The following is a 22,989-nucleotide window of genomic DNA, read 5'->3' on the forward strand; positions in this document are numbered from 1 at the left end:
ATCTACATATGAGCACAGAATCTTGATTAAATGACAGATAAATGTATATACAGTCAAGTTCTGTGAAAACAATGAAAAGGTTGCTATGTAGTGAATATTTAGAGTGGGGAGAGTATGAGAATGCACCTACCATAACTTAATTTCAGCATGTTTCATTTAAGCTGAGACCTGGCTGATGTGAGAGAACTGGGACCAGAAGCTTCCAGACATAAGCATCTGTCAATATAAAGACTGAATGACACCAAAAAGAAGCCAGGGTAATGGCAGGGAGAGTGGTGGAGGGAGGATTGAGACTGATTTAGAGTTGTCCCTCACCCTCCGTCATTCTTCTCCCAGTTTCCTTCAGAAGATTAGTGAATTAGGAATTCATGAGTCTGGGCTCTAGATCTAGCTGTGTGGTCCTGGACTAGTTAACTGATTCTTCATTCAAAGCAAAAAGTGGGGGAGGGGCGGGAGGAAGGCGAGGACCTCACATGGAAGTGGGATGGGAAGTAATGAAAGGAGTACGCAAGGAGTCACCATATCAGGTTTCTTCATGTTCCTCACAAGTGTTTACACAGTTTGGCACACATAGTAAGCTTTCTGTAAGTGCCCGTTCATTTAACAAAATTGGAACAGATCAGAAAATTTTTAATGGGAAATTAATCATAGAAAAATGAGATAAGAATTTTCCATCCTAACTCCTTTATTCATTCATTCATTCATTCATTCATTCATTCAGACGTTTTTCATTTTTGGAAGACAGAGCATGAGTGGAGGAAGGACAGAGAGAGGGGGAGACACAGAATCTGAAGCCAGCTTCAGGTGCTGACCTGTCAGCACAGAGCCCGATGTGGGGCTCGAACTCATGGACTGTGAGATCATGACCTGAGCTGAAGTCGGGCACTTAACCGACTGAGCTACCCTTTACTCCTCTATTTAAAGGAAAGAGAGTAAATGAATCTAGATGAAGAAAGACCATATTTATCTACCTTGTGGATGATAAGAGTTCTATCCATGAACCTGGAATGTTCTGAGAAAGGTAAGGAAACACTTGAGAGGTGAGCTCCTCAAGGGTAGGAGGTTCTCCCTCTGTTTCCTTGCCTGGCACAAGACAAGAACTTAGTTGAACAGATGAGCCAACGATTGGTTCCCTGCTTTGAAGGAACGTAGGCTGTTCTTGCCTCACAAGACAGGTTTACCATTCATTTGCCTTGTATAAGGTCCAGGAAGAGATTAAGAAAATATTTCCTCTCATATTAGCCTGAACTTCTGATCTGATCTGTGGATTATAGAACTTAAATTTCTTCAAAGCCCAGCAGTCAGAGAACACGTTGTTACACGGGGGTAAACAAGAGCATACCTCTCAGAGCCTTATGAAGTATATTTTCTTTCTGGCCGCAGACTCTAGGTCTTGAGCTGATATTTGAGAGGGAAAGATTGGAACTTAGTAGTCCTGTACTCCCTGTATCTTAACTTTCCAACCATTATGCAAGGTTTTCTTTTTCTAGAAAGAGACTAATGTGGAATGAGAATTAATTCTCATCAGTAAATGCAAAGCTTTAAGTAGGTCATCTGACTTTGCTTTTGTGCACCACATTCACCCTGGTTATAAAAGCGCCTTTCATTAGTTTTCTAGGCTTTCATCACTCCCAGATTCTCCACAGGCTTTGTGAAAGAGGTAAACTACCCTCCCCCCACTGCCTGTCTCATGGACTCTTTCATAGATACTGCGGCTCAGTGGGGACTCTGCAGGCACTGAGTATATGAACAGTCCTCCTCACAGATAGGAGATTTCAGTAGTGATTAGTGCCATGGCATAGAAGTCAGTGTCTGCCAGGAACTAATATACTGGCTAGGCAGCCTCATTTCGGCCACATTTGTAGGCCAAAGTTTAAATGTCTGTATTAAAATTATTTTTAAATAAAATTTGCCTCTTGGTAATTTCTGTCTAAGCATTTGGATAAGAGGCTGATGAGTGCTTCAAATAACCTACATACCCATAATTTTTTAAAAGAAGAGAATCAGCATTGCAAGTGTAAGTTTTGCCTGCAGGAATAGAAGACAGAAGTAAACATGAAATTATGGAGGGGCATTTAGCAAGCTGCTTGTGGCAGAATCTGAAGGCAGTAAATGATTTGCATTGTGCTGGTGTTAAGATCCATACATCTCGGGGCGCCTGGGTGGCTTAGTTGGTTAAGTGTCCGACTTTCGCTTAGGTCATGATCTCACGGTTAGTGGGTTCGAGCCCCGCGTCGGGCTCTGTGCTGACTGCCAGCTCAGAGCCTGGAGCCTTTTTCAGTCTGTGACTCCCTCTCTCTCTGACCTTCCCCTGCTCACGCTGTCTCTCTCTCTCTCCTAGAAATAAATAAAACATTAAAAAAAAAATTAAAAAAAAAAAAAGATCCATACATCTCAAGGAAACTGTAACTGTGTAGAGTTAAAGCTGTTTATTGATTTTTCAAGGACAAGTCTGTTATAATGAATTCCAAATGATTCTGGTGAAATCAGTCTCTTGGGGCCTTCCAGGTGCCTGCTCTGTTTTGCCACTATAAGGTGCTCTGACATCTTTTGAATTTTTAGTCACTTAAGTCCTTTGTTTTTTTTTGAGTCCTCTTTAATATCTCCCATCCTTTCCTATCAAAGGTAGACTCTGGTTCAGCAATTCAGCTATTCTCTTGCCAGTACTCAACCCTGTTCCTTACAGTTCTGTTACATTCAGCCAGCAGACCTTAGTTCTGTGTTTTTCAAACCATTAATGCGTAGAGAATTTTTCCAGAAAAGAATTTTTTTTTTAAGTTTATTTGAGAGAGACAGAGAGTGTGGGAGTGGGAGAGGGGCAGAGAAAGAGAGAGAATCTCACGCAGGCTCCATGCTGTCAGTGCAGAGCCTATGTAGGGCTCAAACTCACGAAACTGCGAGATCATGACTGAGCCCAAATCAAGAGTTGGATGCTTCACCAACTGAGCCACCCAGGTGTCCCCAGAAAAGAGTTCTTGAAAAAGGAGTCTCCTGTCAACTGGGTCCTTTTCTTTGATTTCTAGCCATTTTCTGCAGCAGCAGTATTAGTCTTATCACTTCTTCCTCCCCTCCCCTCCCCTCCCCTCCCCTCCCCTCCTCTTCTCTTCTCTTCTCTTCCATTTATTTTGAGAGAGAGAGAGAGAGAGGGAGAGAGAGTTCCAAGTAGTATGGAGCCCAGGGAGGGGCTCAGACTCATGAACAGTTGGATCATGACCTGAGCTGAAATCAAGTCAGATGTTTAACTGATTGGGCTCCCCGAGCACCCCAGTAGTCTTATCACTTCTTAAAACTTTATCCCACTATCTCCCCCTCTTTGTTAGCCTTTAACTTTGCTACATCACAAGAAATCACAAAGATGGCAAACTGAAGCTCCTTCACTTTGCTGTTCTTTCTCTTGTCTTCCTACCTTCCTTTCCTTCCCACTGAGACCTTGTCAGCATGTGCATTTGATTAATTTTCTCTTAGCCTAACAAACCCTTTCTTGAGTGCAAATCAGTGGCCATTTTTGCCAGGATATAAAAATCCTCTATCTAGTTACCTTGATACCCCACCCCCACCATTGTTTCTTATGGGTTCTATAGGCTGTGGTGGATTTTTTTATGGAATGAGTTGGAGATTATACCCTCTTTTTCTCTCACTTATCATCTTGGCCTAATGTTTTCTTTGTGAGAAAAATTTTAACTTTTGGTTCAGCGTCTTTAATAGTTATAAGAATGTTCTGGTTTTTTATTTCTTTGTGAGTTAATTCCTTTTTCTAGAGATTTGTCTCTTTCAAGTTTTCAGAATTATCTGTAGTTGATAATAGTCTCAGTTTTCATCTGTTATATTTGTATTTATTTTTACTTACTCATTTGTGCCTTCTTTTTTTATCTGTTTTGTTGACTTGTCAAGGAACTATCTTTGGCCTTGTTTAATTTTTATTGTATATTTTTTGTGTTACTGCATTTGTCATTATTGATTGTCCCTATAATTAAAAAACAAACTTTTAATGGTGTCTTTTTTTTCCCCTGAGAGAGAGAGAGAGAGCATGAGTAGGGAAGGGTCAGAGAGAGAGAGGGAGACACAGGATCTGAAGCAGGCTCCAGGCTCTGAGCTAGCTGTCAGCACAGAGCCCGATGCGGGGCTCGAACCCACGAACCGTGAGATCATGACCTGAGCCGAAGTCAGACGCTTAACCGACTGAGCTACCCAGGCGCCCCAGTTGTCCCTATAATTTTAAACGACTTTATAATTGACAAAATAAACTGTATACACATTTAAACTAGAAAGTTTGTGAAGTTTTGACGTGTATGTGGTGAAACTATCACAACACTCAAGAGAATTTGAACATCTCCATCATCCCCCAAATGCTTCTTGTGTGCCTTTGTAATCCTTCCCTCATGTGGTGCCCACTCCTTTGTCCCCAGGCAAGTACTGATCTATTTTCTGTCACTGTAGATTAGTTTGTATTTGCTAGGGTTTTACATAAATGAAATCATGCGTTATTGTGCTAACTATGTGTTTCTGATGCGTTTCTGATGCTTTGACACTTGGGGCCTTACTCACCCTGGAAAGACTGCCCCTCAGGGTTAACCAACTTCTAGAGATGATAAACAGATCAACCTGCTGGTGTGCCTTTCATATGCAAACCAACCAATCCGGAGCCCATACCCCAACCGCCTCCTTTTGAGGCTTTCACACTCTGGGTCACTTCACACTCTGGGTCACTATCTGCCTGATTTCACCCCCAACCAGGAGCTAGGCAATTAGGGATAGCCTCTAAGCCCCAGAGTCCACTGTTATTATTCAAATTAGCTAATCCTAAACCTGTTTGCCTTGCCTCTGCCTGTTTCTTCCTGCTGCATCCACAGTAAAGTTTTCTTAGTGGTATTTTCCCCTCAGTCCCCCTGCCTTCTAACCAACCCTAGTGCTTCCCCACCTGGCCCCTGTGTGTGTGGCATGCCGCTGCCTCTTGGGAACTGAGAATTAACAAACCATCTTTTCAGTGGCAATCATCTGGTGTTTTGGTTTCATCATAACTGAATGATAATAAAACCTATGTTTTAAAACAAGTAATGCTCTCTTGGGGCTCCTGGGTGGCTCAGTTGGTTAAGCGTCCGACTTTGGCTCAGGTCACGATCTCACGGTTCGTGGGTTCGAGCCCCGCATCGGGCTCTGTGCTGACAGCTAGCTCAGAGCCTAGAGCCTGCTTCAGATTCTGTGTCTCTCTCTTTCTGCCCTTCCCTCACTCATGCTCTGTTTCTCTCTGTCTCAATAATAAAATAAAATATTTTAAAAAATTAAAAAAAAAAGTAATGCTGTCTTTTATCTTGTTTCTTAGCATAATTATTTTGAGATTCATTCATGTTGTATGTATCAACATTCGTTTTTATTGCTGTGTATTCTATTATATGGGTATAACAAAATTTATTTATCAATTGATGGAATTTTGGGTTGTTTCCAGTCAGCTGTTACAAATAAAGCTTCTGTAACATTAATGTACAAGTTTTTGTATGGATATACATTCCTTTTGGATAAATACCCAGGAGTAGAATGGCTGCATTATATGGTAGGTTTATGTTTAACTTTTTAAGAAACTGACAAATGATTTTTTCAAAGGGGTTATATAACATTTTACTTTCCCATGAGCAGTGTGTGAGGGTTGTGATTTCTCCATATCCTTGACAGTACTGGGTATTAAAAATCTTTTAGGTTTAGCTGCTTTAGTGTGGTATTTTGTGTTTACTCTGCATTTCCATAATGATCAATGATTTATAGCATCTTTCATGTGCTTATTTGCCTCACATATCTTCTTTGGTGAAAATGTTCAGATTTTTTCCCTGTTGTTTTATTGGGATGCTTGTTTTCTGACTGCTGTCTGTATAACAAAATTTACCATTTTTACCATTTTTAAGTCTATAGTATGGCATTAAGTTTCTTCACATTGTTGGATAGCTGTGATCACTGTCCATTTCTAAAACTTTTCATCCTGCAAAACTGAAACTCTGTACCCATTGAACAACTCTTCACATCCTTCCCCCCTCCCCCCCCCATCACCACTATTCTACTTTCTATCTGTATGACTACTCTATGCTCTTAATATAAATGAAATCACACAATATTTGTCCTTTTGCAACTGGCTTGTTTCAGTTAGTATGATGTCTTTAAGGGTCATCCGTGTGATAACATGTGTTAGAACTTACTTTTTAAAGCTGAATAATACTCTAGTGTGTATATATACCACATCTTATTTATCCATTCTTCCCTTGCTAGGTACTTCGGTTGCTTCCACCATTTGGCTGTTAGCCAAATGACATAGTGATGTCATAAACATTGGTGTACAAATATCTGTGTGAGTGAGCCCCTGCTTTCAGTTCTTTTGGATATATACCCAGGAGTGGAATTGGTCTATCATATGGTAATTCTGTGTTTAATTTTTTGAGTAATCACCTTACTGTTTTCTGCAGTGACTGCACCATTTTACATTCCCATTGACAGTGCACAGGGTCTGAATTTCTCCACATCCTTGTCAACACTTGTTTTCCCTTTCCTTCTTTCCTTTCTTTTCTTTCTTTCTCTCTCCTCACCTTCTCTTTCCCTCCCTCTCTTTCCTTTCCCTCTCCCTCTCCCTTCCCTCCACCTTCCTCTCCCCTCCCCTCCCCATTCTTGTAATAGCCATTCTAATGGATAAGAAGTAGTATGTCTCAGTTTTGTTTTGCATTTCCATAATGATTAGTGATTTGAGCATCATTTCGTATGCTTGTTGGCCATTTGTCTATCTTCCCTGGAGAAGTGTCTATTCAAGTGCTTTGCTCATTTTTTTGAAGTTTTTTTTTTTTTTTGAAGTTTATTTATTTTGAGAGAGAGAGAGCACACAAAGCACACACACCAGTGGGCTAGGGGCAGAGAGAGAGAAAGAGAGGAAGAATCCCAAGCAGGCTCTGTGCTAACAGCGTAGAGCCTAATGTGGGGGGTTTGATCTCACTGTGAGATGATGACGTGAGCCTAAATCAAGAGTCCGGCAATCAGCCAACTGAGCCACTGAGGTGCCCCTGCCCACTTTTTAATCAGGTTGACTTTTTTGTTGTTGAGTTGTAGGAATTCTGTATATATTCTGATTTTCTTTCTTTTTTTTTTTTTTTTTAGTGTTTTATTTATTTCTGAGAGAGAGAGAGACAACATGAGCAGGGAGGGTCAGAGAGAAGGAGACACAGAATCGGAAGCAGGCTCCAAGCTCTGAGCTAGCTGTCAGCACAGAGCCTGACATGGGGCTCAAAACCACAAACCGTGAGATCATGACCTGAGCTGAAGTCGGATGCTTAACTGGCTGAGCCACCCAGGTGCCCCATATATTCTGATTTTCAATCCCTTATCAGGTGATTTGCACACATTTTCTCCCATTTGTTGGTTTCCTTTTACTCTGTTAATAGTGATCTTTGATACACAGATATTTTTAATTTTGATGAAGGCCACCTACCTATTTTTGTATTTTGTTGAACTGTATTTCTAGCATCATATTTAAAAAATCATTGCCAAATCCATTGCCATGAAGCGTTCCCCCCTATGTTTTCTTCTAAGAGTTTTATGGTGTTAGCCCTTATGTTTAGGTCTTTGATACATTTTGAGTTAATTTTTGTATATGGTGTAAGGTAGGGAACCAAATTCAGTCTTTTGCGTGTGGATACAGTATCCAGTTTTCCTAGCACCATTTATTGAAAAGGCTGTCCTTCTTCCACTTTTGCACCCTTGTCAAAAAATTATTTGAGTATATTTGTGTGGATTTGCTTCTAGTTCTGTTTTCTTTCATAGGTCTCTACATTTATCCCTTTGCTAATATCCCACTGTCTTAGTTATGGGAGCTGTATGGTAGGCCTTAACATTGGGTAAATGGATTTCTCCCATTTTAGTCTTCTGTTTCAAAACTGCCCCTGGTTTGTTTTTATTTTTTTATTTTATGCATGTAACCTACACTATATTTTGATTTCATATATCCAGTTATTCATTCCAAAGTATATTTGGGTTTTTTTTTTTAATTTTTTAATGTTTTATTTATTTTTGAGAGAGAGATAGAGACAGCGTGAGCAGGGGAGGGTCAGAGAGAGAGGGAGATGCAGAATCTGAAGACAGGCTCCAAGCTCTGAGCTAGCTGTCAGCACAGAGCCCGACGCAGGGCTTCAACCCACGAACCGTGAGATCATGACCTGAGCCAAAGTCGGATGCTTAACCGACTGAGCCACTCAGGCGCGCCTCCAAAGTGTATGTGAACAGCACATATTTTCCCATATTACTCTTTGTCCTAACTGCACTGTAAATCTATACCAAACTATTTGTTTGCTTGTTGAAGTAATCTGATTGACCTCCTTGCCTCCAGGCCCCAGACTGAGTCTTGGCTTGGGTATAATCTAAGGGCAGCAGAATTTAACCATCTGTTTTATAGCTCTGGTAGTCCTGAATGTCATGTATGGAAATGAGCATCTCTTCAGGGCTTCAGACTTTCACTAATTTTTGTTGGGGGGAGGTCCTCTTCTTTTTATTTTGGACCTCTCTACCACATTGCCTTTCTCACGGGAAGACCTGTAGTAACGACAGTTGATTTCTGGTGATCTCGGACTGCTTCAGAAGCCTCCAGCACTTTTTCAAGCTGCTTGAGCTCACTGGCAAGTATCCAGTGTGCTGTTCCCACCCCACCCTCTCTCTCTTAATGGCATGTATCAGTTTTCTACTCATCCACACCCACCTCCTCCTGCCTCCTGCTCCTGTCACATGCCTCTTTGCCTGGCTCTCTCATTGCTGCTTTTGTCACTCTTACAGCTGTCCTCTTCCTTTCTTTGGCTGTTGCCTGACTTCCGCGGCAGCTGCTCTGTCATTGCCTGTCTGCCGTTCCGCCCCTTCTCCTCCTCTCATACCCCATACCCCTGCCCCACGTAGGTGCGGCATGTACGTTCTCCATGTGCAGAACTAAGCTTTATCACCTTCCCCATGGTCGGCCATGTCCCCGAAGTGGTCATCCTCCTGCTTATAGCATTGTGATTCACCTAAATGAGATCCCTGGGCCGTCCTTACCTCTGACATATCATTGTTAAGTCTTCAGTTCTACCTCTGTGAAAGGCTTCCTGGACCCAGTTCCAACGTGTGTGTGTGTGTGTGTGTGTGTGTGTGTGTAGGCTTTTCCACACCAACAAGCAATTCTTTGACACCAACAGCGCGTCTGAAGTTTATTTGTGCCTCACAACTGGCTATTACGATGACAATGTTTATATCTAATCTTTCTGATATTCCCAATATCAGGTAAAGTGTGAAGCCAAGGACATGAGTTTTAAATGCCAAGTTTGAATCCTAATAGTGATTTGTTAGGTATGTGGCCTTGAAGAAATTCCTTAACCTGTGATCTGGAGAATCTTCATCTCTAGAATGGAAAAACAATAAGTCATGGGGGGGGGGGCGGATTACATTGATTAAAATGTATAGAATGCCTAGTACTAGTGCCAAATACCTGGTAGGCAACCGCAGATTGTAGTTGTAAAAGCAGTTTTTGTTCTTAATAATACATGATATAATGTTGATTGAGTGAATGGTTAGCTGAAGGAATTGAAACCTCCTTCTAGGCGCCTTTTTCAAATTAGAGAACCTGAACATTCCTAGCTGCCACTTCTTTGTTTCTCCTGCACCTGGGAGTTGAATAAGGCTGAGAGTTAAATACATCTCTCGCAGAGAGCTTCATCTCCGTGAAAGAAGTGAGTTTACCATGAGGACTCTAAGATATAACACAGATGAACGTAAGGGAAGGGAAGCAAAACTAATAGAAAAACAGGGAGGAGAACGAAACATAAGAGACTCTCAAATATGGAGGACAAACAGAGGGTTATTGGAGGGGTTGTAGGGAGGGGGGAATGGATAAATGGGTAAGGGACATTAAGGAATCTGCTCCCGAAATCATTGTTGCACCATATGCTAACTAACTTGGATGTAAATTTAAAAAATTAATTTAAGAAAAAGAGGTGAGTTTACTTAAAACCAAGACTAGTACTTGAACAGTCATTTGTATTGAATATCTGAAAATCAGTGATTAATTAATGTGAACACATTTATATCAGTCACTGCCCCTTTATAATAATTAGTTTTCATTGGTATTAGAAAGATTGATCTGTTTCTCTATTAGTCTTTGTTTAATGGATAAAATGGTGATCCTTTGTGAAGATTTGTGAAGAGAAGTCAGGTAGTCCTGGATTTGAATTCTGCTTCCACAGTTTACCAGCTATGTGATTATCTCTCAATTTCTTTATCTGCAAAATGAAAGTCAAGAAGAGTATGTAGCTTACAGAGTTGCTGTGAGATTTAACTGAGACAAAATGCCAAATATTGAGATAATTTTTACCTGACACTTGATCATATTTTATCAGTGCTAATGTATTGAATATTGAGTGCTTACTTTGAATAGATATACTCTTACTGGAAGCTATCACAGCCAAAGTCTACAATCTGGGCAATGTGCAGATTTGTCGAGCTCTCCTTTGCTAGTGGGAGCTTCACAATATTGATTCCTTAAAACATTTTTTCTTTAGCAAATGGATGCAGCATTGTGCTCACTAGCAAAAGGGCTGAGAAAAATTAATTCCAGAGCACCTTCATCATTCCCATCCTAGGTTATCAAAAGCCATAACATTGAAGAGTTGGATTGGGGTTGGTTGTATATATCAAAAAAAATAAAATGGGTTTCTTTCTGTTTCATATATATGACACCTGAAAGTAAGCAGGACTGGTATGGAAGTTGGTCAGTGTCATCAGAGAAGTCAGTTTCTTTCTAGCTCTCTATGCTGCTATCCTTATGTCACTCCGGGGTCCATAATGGCTGCTGGGGCTCTAATCATCACATCTGAATTCCCCGTTATAGGAGAGAGGACAAGGAGAAGAAAACTCCTTCCTTCCTTTTAAAACCACCTTCCTAAAAATCTCATCATACACTGTAGCTTATAATTTCTTGGCTAGAATTTAATCACTTGCCCACAACTAGCTCAGGAAGGGGCGTGTTCTCCTTAGTATTACCACCCAGCTTTCTTCCTTCTTCCTCTGAGATGAAGATGGCATGTCTCTCGGGACCTCTCAGGGTCCATTGACAGGGAGTGCATGTTTGGGCAAAGAGTATTTCTTTTGGGCCTGAAGCCAAAGGAATCATTCTCTAGCAGATATTCAGCGTGGCTGTAATGGTACAGGTTATATATTTCAAATAATTTACCCCTGAAATGCATGTGTCTATAATTGCCTGCTTATAAAGTTAAAATCCAAGATTTCTGTAGCTCAAGGAAACACACCCCTGCCTCCAGAGGTACACAATACAGAAAGTTGCAGCAGTGCCAGTATCAGCATCATAAGGTTGGGGAGGATTCAGTGAGAGGAGGCATACAAAGTACTATGCAGTGCAGATGGGGCTTTGAGGCAGGAGTGCAAGTGTGAGGGATTTTAACGACTAGTGGGCACTGGCCACTGTCCCCACCGCTGAGTGCACGGCCTCCACATGCATCCCTAGAGACTGTCTCAGATCTACACTGAATTCAGATTTTAAGAACGTTTAGAAAATGTTTTTAGGAGCGCCTGGGTGGCTCAGGCGGTTAAGCGTCTGACTTCAGCTCAGGGCATGATCTCACAGTTTGTGGGTTCAGGCCCTGCGTCGAGCTCTGTGCTGATGGCTAGCTCAGAGCCTGGAGCCTGCCTCATGTTCTGTATCTCTCCCTCTCTCTGACCCTCCCCTGCTCACTCTGTCTCTCTCTCAGAAATAAATAAATAATATTTAAATTTTTTTAAAAAAAGAATATGTTGTTAGACCTTCAAATATCAGGGAAACAATAGTTATAATTTTTCAGAACTTCTTTTGTCATATATCCTAGGGCTTTTAAGTATTGCCAGTGGCATCTTGGTTTTCCTCTGTTATTTGAATGTTAAACTTTACTAAATACTCTAACGTATGTGCACTGGAACCAGGTTTTTTTGTTTTTTTTTTTAAACTAACAAATGCTTTTGTAATGAAATAAGGACTGTATATTGGCCCTTTTTCTGGGTGTGGTAGGAGAGAAAACACAACGTATGTGCCATTGTGTTTGATAAATTAGGGAACTGCCCAGAGTTCATGACTCATCTCCCGAGGCCTCCCTGCTCAGTTGTTCTGTAACTCACAGTTGACCAAAGGATTATGGTTCACAAGTGCTTTTTGAAAAATGAACGAGGTATAAGTTTGAGTTTCTTCCATTATTTTGGCATTCCTGAAATATGTAATTCTGTCTTCACTCAGGCTGGTCTTGTCGAATCCAAAATGATGTGTGGGATAGAGGAAGAAATCATATACAGCTAACTCTTCCTTAACAAAAGCAAACAGAAAGACTAGTTAAAGTAATTGTAAAATATAAATATGATGAAGCACTGTGCAGCTGAAAAGAAAGGTAACTAGATGGTGCACCTGGGTGGCTCAGTCAGTTAAGCATCCAGCTTTGGCTCAGGTCATGATCTCATGGTTCGTGAGTTTGAGTCCCGCATCGGGCTCTTTGCTGACAGCTCAGAGCTTGGAGCCTCCTGCGGATTCTGTGTGTGTCTCTCTCTCTGCCCCCCACCCCACTTGTGCTGTCTCTATCTCTCATAAATAAATAAACTTAAAAAAGAAAATTTTTTTAAGGTGACTAGATGTATTTTTTTAATTTTTTAAATGTTTTTTATTTTGAGGGAGCGTGAGTGAGCATGAGTCGGGGAGGGGTGAGAGAGAGGAAGACACAGAATCTAAAGCAGGCTCCAGGCTCTGAGCTGTCAGCACAGAGCCCAACGTGGGGCCCAAACCCATGAACGGAACCATGAGATCATGACCTGAGCTAAAGTGAAAATCTGACACTTAACCAGCTGAGTCACTCAGGTCCCCCAGTAACTAGCTGTATTGATGTGGAAGAAGTCCAGGATTTATTACTTAAGTAAAAATGCAGGCTGTAGATCATATGTGTAATATCCTGTTTATAGTTTTTTTTTTTTTAATATGCAGTTCTATGCTGGTATAACATAGGAAATTTCTAAAGGATATAGAAGAAAGTAATTAATGATTAGTTTGGAAATGGACTGGAAGGAGGTGAGTGAGACTTATGTTTTGCTTTATATACTTCTGTTGTTTGTATATCTTTTAATGAGCATAATTTACCTTTTCTTAGAATAATTTTTTTTTTTCTGAGAGAGAGAGAGAGAGAGAGAGAGAGAGAGAGATACAACATGAGCAGGGGAGGGGCAGAGAGAGGGAGACACAGAATCTGAAGCAGGCTCCAGGCTCTGAGCTAGCTGTCAGCACAGAGCCCAATGCAGGACTCGAACCTACAAACTGTGATATCATGACCTGAGCTGAAGTCGGACGCTTAACCAACTGAGCCACCCAGGTGCCCCTTTAGAATAATTTTTAATTGTAGTGAAAGGGAGGCAGACCAGTGTCCTTCTATATAACGAAAGCAGTGTTTTAATAAATGACATTAAAAGATTCCATTTATTTCAGCTAGAAGATGAATAAGGTCTGAGGGTCTAATGTAAAACATGGTGACTGTAGTTGATAACACTTTACTGTATAACTGCAGTTTGTTAAGAGAGTAAGATTTAAACATTCTCACACACAAAAAAGATGTGAGATGATGAAGGTGTAAATTAACTAGATGGGGGGATCTTTTCACAGTGTTATGTATATCAAATCCCCATAATACACACTTTAAATATCTCATTTTATATATCAATTATACCTCAATAAAGCTGAGAATAAAAGAATCTTTTCACAATGGGAGCATAATATAATCAGGAATCAATGCAGGAAGACATGAATAGGACAAAAAATACAGTAAGTACAGTAACACCTTGAGGAGTTTTTTTTTTTTAAAGTAAATGGAGGGCACCAGGGTGGCTTTGTTGGTTGAACATCCGACTCTTGATTTCAGCTAAGGTCATTATCTCATAGTCGTAGGATCAAGCCCTATGTTGGGCTCCGTGCCAAGTGTGGAGCCTGCTTGAGACTGTTTCTCTCTCTCTCTCTCTCTCTCTGCTCCTGTCCCATACACCCTCTCTCTCTGTCTTTTTCTCAAAGTAAGTGAACATTTTTTTAAAAAGCAAATGGAAAGAATACTGTGTCCCAGGATTATAAAATTCAATACCATAAAATGCCATTTTTCCCTGAACTAGTTATTTTGTCAGCCTTTTATTATAAAAATGTTCAAATATAGAGAAAAATTGAGAGAATTTTATACCCACCCCCACCACATAGACTCTACAATTAACATTTTATTATACTTGTTTTATCAAATATCTTTCCATCTATTTGCCATTCCTCTGTTCATTCATATTCATTCATGATTCATATTGTTTTTTTAATATATTTCAAAATAAATTGCTTAAATTAGGATACTTCTTCCCAAATACTTAAGCATCCATATCATTTATGATATTCGTTTATGGGTGGAATTGTCTTCAGAGGTGAAATTTATGTGCACATGCACAAATGCATTTCCCTGTCAAAATACAGAGTATCATGCTAAGCAAAATAAGTCTGTCAGAGAAAGAGAAGTATTGTATGATTTCACTCCTGTGTGGAATTTAGGAAACTCAACAAATAAACATAGGGAACGGGAAGGAAAACTTAGATAAAAACAGAAAGGGAGGCAAGCCATTAGAGACTCTTAAATACAGAGAATTAAATGAGGGTTGCTGGAGGGGTGTTGGGTGGCGGGGTGGGCTAAGTGGGAGATGGGCATTAAGGAGGACACTTGCTGGGATGAGCACTGGGTGTTATATGTAAGTGGTGATTCACTAAATTCTACCCCTGAAAACATTAATTGAACTGTATGTCAACTAACTTGCATTTAAATTTTAAAAAGAAAATAGAATTTTAGTGTTGTCCAAGAAGGTCCCCTCATATTTCTTTCCAGTAAATCTTCCATCTCTTCCATAGGCAAACTTTGTTCTAATTTTTCCCACCATAGATCAGTTTTTTAATATTTTATTTTAATTTTAATTAATTGTTTTTTTGGTATCTCTTTGCCTAATGTGGGGCTCAAACTCACAAACCCAAGATCAAGAGTCACACGCTTTACTGACTGAGCCAGCTAGACACCCCTCCCCTATAGATTAGTTTTGCTTGCTCTAGAACTTCACATGTATGGAATCTTATGTTACATACTCTTTTGTATATGGCTTTTTTTATTCATTATGATGTTTTTTAGATTCATGTTGTATCAGTAATTCCTTTCATTGCTGAGTAATAGTCCATTGTGAGAACATACCACTGTTTATATAATCTCTTATTGATGGTTACCTGGATTGTTTTCAGTTTTTTGTTACTATGAATATTTTTGTACTAGTCTTTTTGTGCTCATAGGTTTATATTGGTCTTGGGTAAATATATAGGAATGGAAGGTGGTGTATATTTAGTTTTATAAGAAGCTGTCAGATAGAAGCACCTGAAGCTGTCAGACAAACTAATTTTTAAAATAAAATGAAAATATGGGGCGCACCTGAGTGGCTCTGTCGGTTAAGTGTCCGACTCCTGATTTCGGCTCATGTCATGATCTCATGGTTTGTGAGATAAAATCCCATGTTGGACCCTGTGATGACAGCACGGAGTCTGCTTGGGATTCTCTCTTTACCTCTCTTTTCCCTCCCCAACTTGTGCCTGTGTGTATGTGTGAGCGCCTGCGCGCACTTCTCTCTCTGTGAAAATAAACAGTTAAAAATAAAATTAAAATACCACAAATAGTAGCTCATCCTAAAAATCATTCTGTGAAAGGCAAAACCATTCCTACTATTAGAATGTGTGCATCGGGCTCCTGGCATTGTGCAGACTACAGCTGGTAGTTCTGGTTTCCGTCTGACATTTCATAGTACATTTTTCCTTTGGACTCAAACTGTTTAACCATTCATCTGTATTCATAACCATTCATCTGTATCTGTATTCATCTAAGGCTAGAACTTCATCCTAGAAGCAGCTTTTATTTTATTTTATTATTTATTTTTTTTTTTAAGGTTTTTATTTATTTCTAGGAGAGAGAGAGAGAGACAGCGTGAGCAAGGGAGGGTCAGAGAGAGAGGGAGTCACAGACTGAAGCAGGCTCCAGGCTCTGAGCTGGCAGTCAGCACAGAGCCCGACGCGGGGCTCGAACCCACGAACCGCGAGATCATGACCTAAGCGAAAGTCGGACGCTTAACCGACCAAGCCACCCAGGCGCCCCTAGAAGCAGCTTTTAAAACCAATTCAGAGAGAGAGGTGTGGGGAAGAGATAAATTTGAGAGTGTATGGGGTGTCCGTAAATCAGATATGACAGAAGGAGGTTGGGGGATTTAACAACAAAGAGGTTGTGTGTGTATGTGAGAGAGAGAAAGAGAGGGGCAGGGGAGGGAGAGAGAAATACCAATGGTTCCCCTGCCCCATGAATTTTAATTTAATTTTTGCAAAGTTTTTTTTTTTTGCAGAGTTTATTTTTAAGATAGTTCAGAACCAAAAGGTGTCCTGTATACTGAGATAAAATGATCTCCAGAGAGCCTCCTCATTCTGTTTAACAGGCTTCATAGTATTCCATTTTATGAATATGCCATCATTTACTTAATCACATTTCCTTCTCCTGTTGATAAACATTTAGGTTATTTCCAATATTTTTCTATTGCAAACAGTGCTGCTGCAATTGAATAACCTTGTACATAGGGCACTTTAAAAGTATGGGTAGATCTGTAAAATTCTCAGTTGGAAGTATGTCAAAGGAAGTGTGCTTTTGTAATTCTGCTAAATATTTACAGATCATATGAGAGTACCTGTTTACTCAGATCCTTGCCCCACGGCATTGTGGTTAAAAATGTTTATATTTGCCTGTCTGATAAGTGAAAACTGATATCATAATGTAGCCTTAATTTGGCTTTCTCTAACCATGAGTTGAGTTTAAGCATTTTTTTTTTTTGTATATATATGAGAAGTGTTTGCTATTCTGTGAATTGTCAGTTCTTTGCCCATTTTTCTTTTGGATTGGTGGTTGCCTTTTTATTAATCTGTAGGAGTCCTTTATATATGAAGGAAATAACACCTTTGTGAATGAGTTGGAAATAGATTTGAAGAGCTCATTCTTTAAAAATATAGAAGTAGTTAGTTGTTTCAGTGGAATGGTGGAAAAAGAAGCCAGATTGCCATGGAGACAACTCTTTCTAGAAATTTGGCTTCAAAGTAGAGAGAATGCTAGCTGAAGGATTGATGTAGAATCAAGGAGTTCTCCTTTTCTTTTAGAAATTCTTAGGTTTAAATGCTGTTGTAAGTTAAAGCTAAGAGATGGTGGTAGGGGATCTACAGGACAGGATTCCTAATGAACTGAGATTCTTGGGGAGGAATTCGAGAGAAGGAGGAAATTTGTAAATATGTTGACTGGGAGTTAAGGGTGTCGTACAGTCCAATGGCTTCTGTTTTCTCTGAAGTGAAGGCAAGGCCAACAACCAAGAGTGTGGGAGAAGGTGGCTGGAGAGGAGAGGAGGTTCTTTGAAATCACTGCTATGGAGAATTGGAGAGAGCCGAGGAAGGAAATACAGAAACATTATAGAAATTGTTTGGAGTTCCCATGGAGGCAGAAGTGGTATCAGCCTTATGGGTTGTTTGACTTTCTTAAGCAGCATTTGGCAGTCCCAAGTGTAGGGCTGGTGGCTGGATTAGTTTAGAATTGGACTGTTTTTGTTTTTCTCCATATAGGTAGAATAGAACAGGGCAGCAAAGGAATTTAGGAAGTTAGCAAGGGAGTGACAGAATTGACACCAAGTTTTCTTGAGTCGAGAAGGAAATAGGACAGAGATACTAGCTAGAAAATTACAGAGAGGTCCAAGGTACCAGAAGCCTAGGTGAGGTCAGAGAACAGGTGGAGACATAAAAGAGAAGGAACTGTAAGGAATAGAGAGTGTGGTTGGAGATTGTGAAGGTAAAGCTCAGTCTGAGTTTTTGCTGGTGATGACAGAACCGTTGTCATGGCTGGCCCAAGTGGAGTAGAGATGTAAGGTTCTTGGAGTTGAGGAAGTCCAGTCATTCATAGGCTGGCCTTGGATATGAATTGTGGTAGCTGTCATCTGTGTGGATGTTGAACCATCTTCCAGGAGAATATCAGGACTGGGGGAATGGGAAGAAAACTGGAAACCACACTGCAGTCTCTTCAGTGATAAGGGAGTACCAGCAAATCATTAGGCAAAAAAGCCCTCAAGAACAGGGACCATTAGAGCAGGTTCTAGGAAGAATGGTTTGCGCATGAGATCCTTGAGGACTGAGGGAACCTCAACTCTCCTTGGTGACATGCAGCTCTAGGATACTTGGAATAGATTTGGAGACTAGAAGAGGAAGGAAGCACAGATATGCATGCAGTTTAGTCTGGGAGGCAGGAAATCACAGGAATTTGCCTGAGAGACTTGATATTATATCCTCTGGGAAGAATAAGGCCTTGACTATGATTTTTCTGATTGTGGTCTATACCTACACCTTGTTACTGACATGGATCTTTTTACATTGACATACCTCTCACGCCCTAGTTTACTTGTACAAATCCTCTCCAACTTGCCATTCACTGTACACTTGTTCTTTTGCCTTGCAGCCTTTCACATGAAGTACTGTCATTCTTCTGCAGTTTCCTTCTTTTTGATTGATATATTCATGCTTTTTAGTGAAATCTGTTTTCTTTTTAAGTTAATTTGATTGGTTATTTTTTAAGTGTTTATTTTAGAGAGAGAGAATGTGTGCATGTGCGTGCAAGTAGAGGGCCAGAGAGAGGAGGACAGGATCCCAAGCAGGCTCGATGCCAATAGCAGCGAACCTGATGCAGGGCTCAAATTCACAAACCTCAAAATCATGATCTGAGCTGAAGTTGGACACTTAACCAACTGAGCCACCCAGGCGCCCCTTAGTTGATTATTTTTATTTATAAAAATACTGTGCTCTATTTTTTCAAATTTAGAAAATAAATACGAAGAAGAAAATAAGTACAAAGAAGAAAATAAAAGTCATAAAGTGCTATGCTAAATGTTTATAGATTTTCAGTTCTAGTTTTACTTTCATGTATATACATTCATACACATACATGAATTTAGTTAGATCATGTAGTATATTCAGTTTTGATCTGTTTTTTTTTTAACTTAAAAAAATGAAAGTCTTGTTCCATTTTCTTAAATTCTTTGAATTTTAACAGGATATCGTTTTGAATAGCAACATAGAACTTATTTCAGCTTTTTCCTATTTTCCCTGCTGTTGGGTATTTGGATTGTTTCTCCTTTTCCATTTAATGGATATATCTGTATCATTTTCATCTGAGTTTCAGATAATTTACATTTACTTCAGTTCAGAATAGAGGCTTGGAAGTAGGTCACAAAACAATATGGACACGTTTAAGATCCTTGTATAATCTTTCTGGGAAGGGATTTGTTATCATAGTTAATGGCCATTCCCACCAGTATCTGATCCTTTTCATGAGACTCTTGCTAGCATTGAATACTTCATATAATTGATCATTTCTGATTTGGAAGGTAAAAATATTATCTTGTTATTCTTTTGTTCAATGGGGATGGTCAACACTTTTTCATGTATTTTCTTAGCTGTTTTTCTCTTGTGTAAATTACCTGTTGTCTTTAGGTTTTTCAAAATTGAGGTCTTTGTGTTTTCCATATTGATATGACTTCTTATTTTAGTATATGTGCTGCCGAAGCGAGCACATATGACTTCTTATTTTAATCCTTTGTCTTATTTGTGGCAATTTTCCTAACTTATTTCCTTTAAAAATTAGACTTTATTTTTTAGAGTAGTTTTACGTTCACGGTAAAATTGATCAGAAATTAGAGTTCCCCAATACTCCCTGCCCCAATACCTGCACAACCTCCCACACTCGTCATCCTGCACCACAGTGGTACGTTTATTGCAGCAGATAAATCTGCACTGACACATCGGTATCATCCAAAGCCATGTTTACATTATGATTCACTTGGTGTTGTGCATTCTGTGGCTTTGGACAAATATATAATGACACGTATTTACCATTGTATTATCATACAGAATAGTTTTACTGTCCTTAAAATCCTCTGTACTCTGCGTGTTCACTCCCTCCCACCTTTCCAGCTCCACAGCCTCTCATCTTTTTACTGTCTTCAGGGGGCTTGCCTCTTTAAGAATTATGTCATATAGTTGGAATCATACTGTATGTAGCTTTTCCACATTGCTTTCTTTCACCTACTAATATGCATTTGAAAGGGTTCCTTCGTGTCTCTTTGTGGTTTGATATCTCATAACCTTTTAATGCTACATAATATTCTATTGTCTGGGTAGAGTACAGTTTATTTATCCACTCACCTACTGAAGGGCATCTTGGTTGCTTCCATTATTGGCAATTAAGAATAAAGCTGCTGGGACACTTGGGCAGCCCAGTCGGTTGAGCGTCTGACTTCCCCTCAGGGCATGATCTCAAGTTTCCTGAGTTGGAGCCCCCTGTTGGGTTCTGTGCTGCCAGCTCAGAGCCTGGAGCCTGCTTCGGATTCTCATTCTCTCTCTCTCTCTCTCTCTCTCTCTCTCTCTCTCTCTCTCTCTCTCTCTCTCTCTCTCCCTCTGCCCCTCCTCTGCTCACACTCTGTCTCTCTCTCTGAAAAATAAACATTAAAATTTTTTGAAAAAGAAAAGAATGCTGCTGTAAAGATCTGTGCGTAGATTTTTGTGTGGACATAGTTTTCAACTTGCCTGGGTAAATAACAAGAAGCACAATTGCTGGCTCATATGGAAAGGTTTAGTTTTGTAAGAAACTGCTAACGTGTCTTCCAGAGTGGCTGTACTGCTTCGCATTCCCACCAGCATGGAAAATTATGAGAGTTCCGGTTGTTCCACATGCCCACCAGTATTTGGTGTGGTCACTATTTGGGATTGTGGCCATTCTGATAGATGTGGTGTCTTGTTCCAATTTGCAGTTCCTTAATGACACATGTTGTTGAATATTTTTTTATATGCTATTTGCAATCTCTGTATCTTCATTGAGGTGTCTAATAAGGCCTTTGGCTCATGTTTTAATTGGTTTGTGTTCTTAATTTTTCATTTTTAAGAGTTCTTATAAATTTTGGATAACAGTCCCTTATCAGATGTGCCTTTTACAAATGTTTTCTCCCAGCCTGTGGCTTGTCTTCTTTTTCTCTTGAAAAGAAAAAGCATTCACAGAGCAGAAGCTTTTAATTTGAATGAAGTCCAGCTTATTGATTATTTCCTTCATGGATTGTGCCTTTAGTGTTGTATCTAAAAAGTCATCACCGTTCCCAAGCTCATTTGATTTTTTTCTATGTTATCTTCTAAGAGTTTTATAGTGTTGTGTTTACAGTTAGGTCTGTGAGAACAAGTTTTTGTGAAAGTATAAGGTCTGTGTCCAGATTTTTTTTCTTGTATATGTATGCCCACTTGTTCTAGCACCATTTCTTGAAAAGACTATCTTCGTTCCATCGTACTGCCACTGCGCCTTTATCAGAGGTCGGTTGACTGTATTTATGCTTCTGTTATATTGCTCTATTTTTCTATTCTTTCACCAGTACCACGCTGCCTTGATTGCTATTGCTTTGTGATAAGTCTTGAAGTCTGGTAGTGTTAGTCCTCCCACATTTGTACCTCTTCAGTATTGAGTTAGCTCTTCTGTCTTTTGCCTCTCTGTATAATTTTGAATTAGTTTGTCAAAATCCACAAAATAACTTGCTAGGGTTTTGATTGAGATTGCATTGAGTCTGTAGACCAAGTTGGAAAGAACTGATATCTTAACAATATCGAGTCTCCTTGTTCATGAACATTATTTCTGATTTATTTATTTATTTATTTTTACATTTAGTAGCTTTTGTTTTTTCTGTCATCAGATATGACATTTTTACTTTTGTGATTTCTTACATTAGAAAATCCTTCTTCATTCTGAGCTCACATAAATATTCATTTATTTCCTTTTAAAATGTGTTTTTAGGGGGGCGCCTGGGTGGCTTAGTCGGTTAAGCATCCGACTTTCGCTTAGGTCATGATCTCGCGGTTCGTGGGTTTGAGCCCTGCGTCGGGCTCTGTGCTGACTGCCAGCTCAGAGCCTGGAGCCTATTTCAGAGTCTGTATCTCCCTCTCTCTCTGACCCTCCCCTGCTCATGCTCGCTCTCTCTCTCTCTCCTAGAAATAAATAAAAATAGTTTTTTTAAAAATGTGTTTTTAGGGCGCCTGGGTGGCTCAGTCGGTAAGCATCTAACTTCTACTCAGGTAGAGTCCAGCATCGGGTGAGCTCGAGCCCCGCCGCGAATAAGCCCCACTTTTCTCTCTCTTCCCTCCCCTTCTCTCTTTGCCCCTCATGGAAGTCTGTCTGTCTGTCTGTCCGTCTCTCCCTCTCTGCCTCTTGCTCACTTGTGCCCTCTCTCTCTATATATATATAAAATAAAATAAAGTATAAAATAATATGTGTTTGTAAGCATTTAATTATTTTACCCATCAGTATTTTATTTCTGGTATGCGGAATGAGGTGATCGTCTAACCTTCTCCCCCCCAAATACATAGTTATTTTCCCCCAAACCATTTCCTATCAAGAATAGACGTGTATCTATTACGTGTATCTGATTACTAAGGAAGTAATCAGCCTTCTGATCTGTTTTCTAACCCTTTTGGAGGGAATTGTATGCTTTCCCAATTTTAGATTATGGTCAGGTGGGCAAAGTGGGGAAGTGGTCAAATCTTGTATGGCCGCACTTTGGGAGGGCCACCTACTAAACCCATTTCCCTACTGGCATGTTGCTGGTACCAGAGGCAAACTCCTGAGATGTGTATGAACCATCTGCATCTCCCCACCCTTCCTCACATACCCCTTGCAGAGGTATGTCCTGCTTCCCTTGAGAATCACTATCATATTTAGTTACCACCAGGCTGTGAGGCTCCTAAAGATGGGATATATGAGTGTATTGCTCCCTAGTTCTTTCCCTAGTACCTAGTCCACTGCAGGGCACAAAAATCTGAATGGACAAATGAGCCACTAT

At 40.0% G+C, this 22,989-nt stretch overlaps 1 protein-coding gene across 3 annotated transcripts in view; it reads left to right on the forward strand.

The window, feature by feature from the left end:
• The window catches only part of PTPRA (protein tyrosine phosphatase receptor type A), a 162,829-nt gene that overhangs the window by 71,436 nt on the left and 68,404 nt on the right, over positions 1-22,989 (forward strand). The gene's annotated exons all lie outside the window — the stretch shown is intronic.

Source organism: Hyaena hyaena, unplaced genomic scaffold, assembly GCF_003009895.1.
Source record: "Hyaena hyaena isolate Hyena2069 unplaced genomic scaffold, ASM300989v1 scaffold_16, whole genome shotgun sequence".
Lineage (NCBI taxonomy): Eukaryota > Metazoa > Chordata > Mammalia > Carnivora > Hyaenidae > Hyaena > Hyaena hyaena.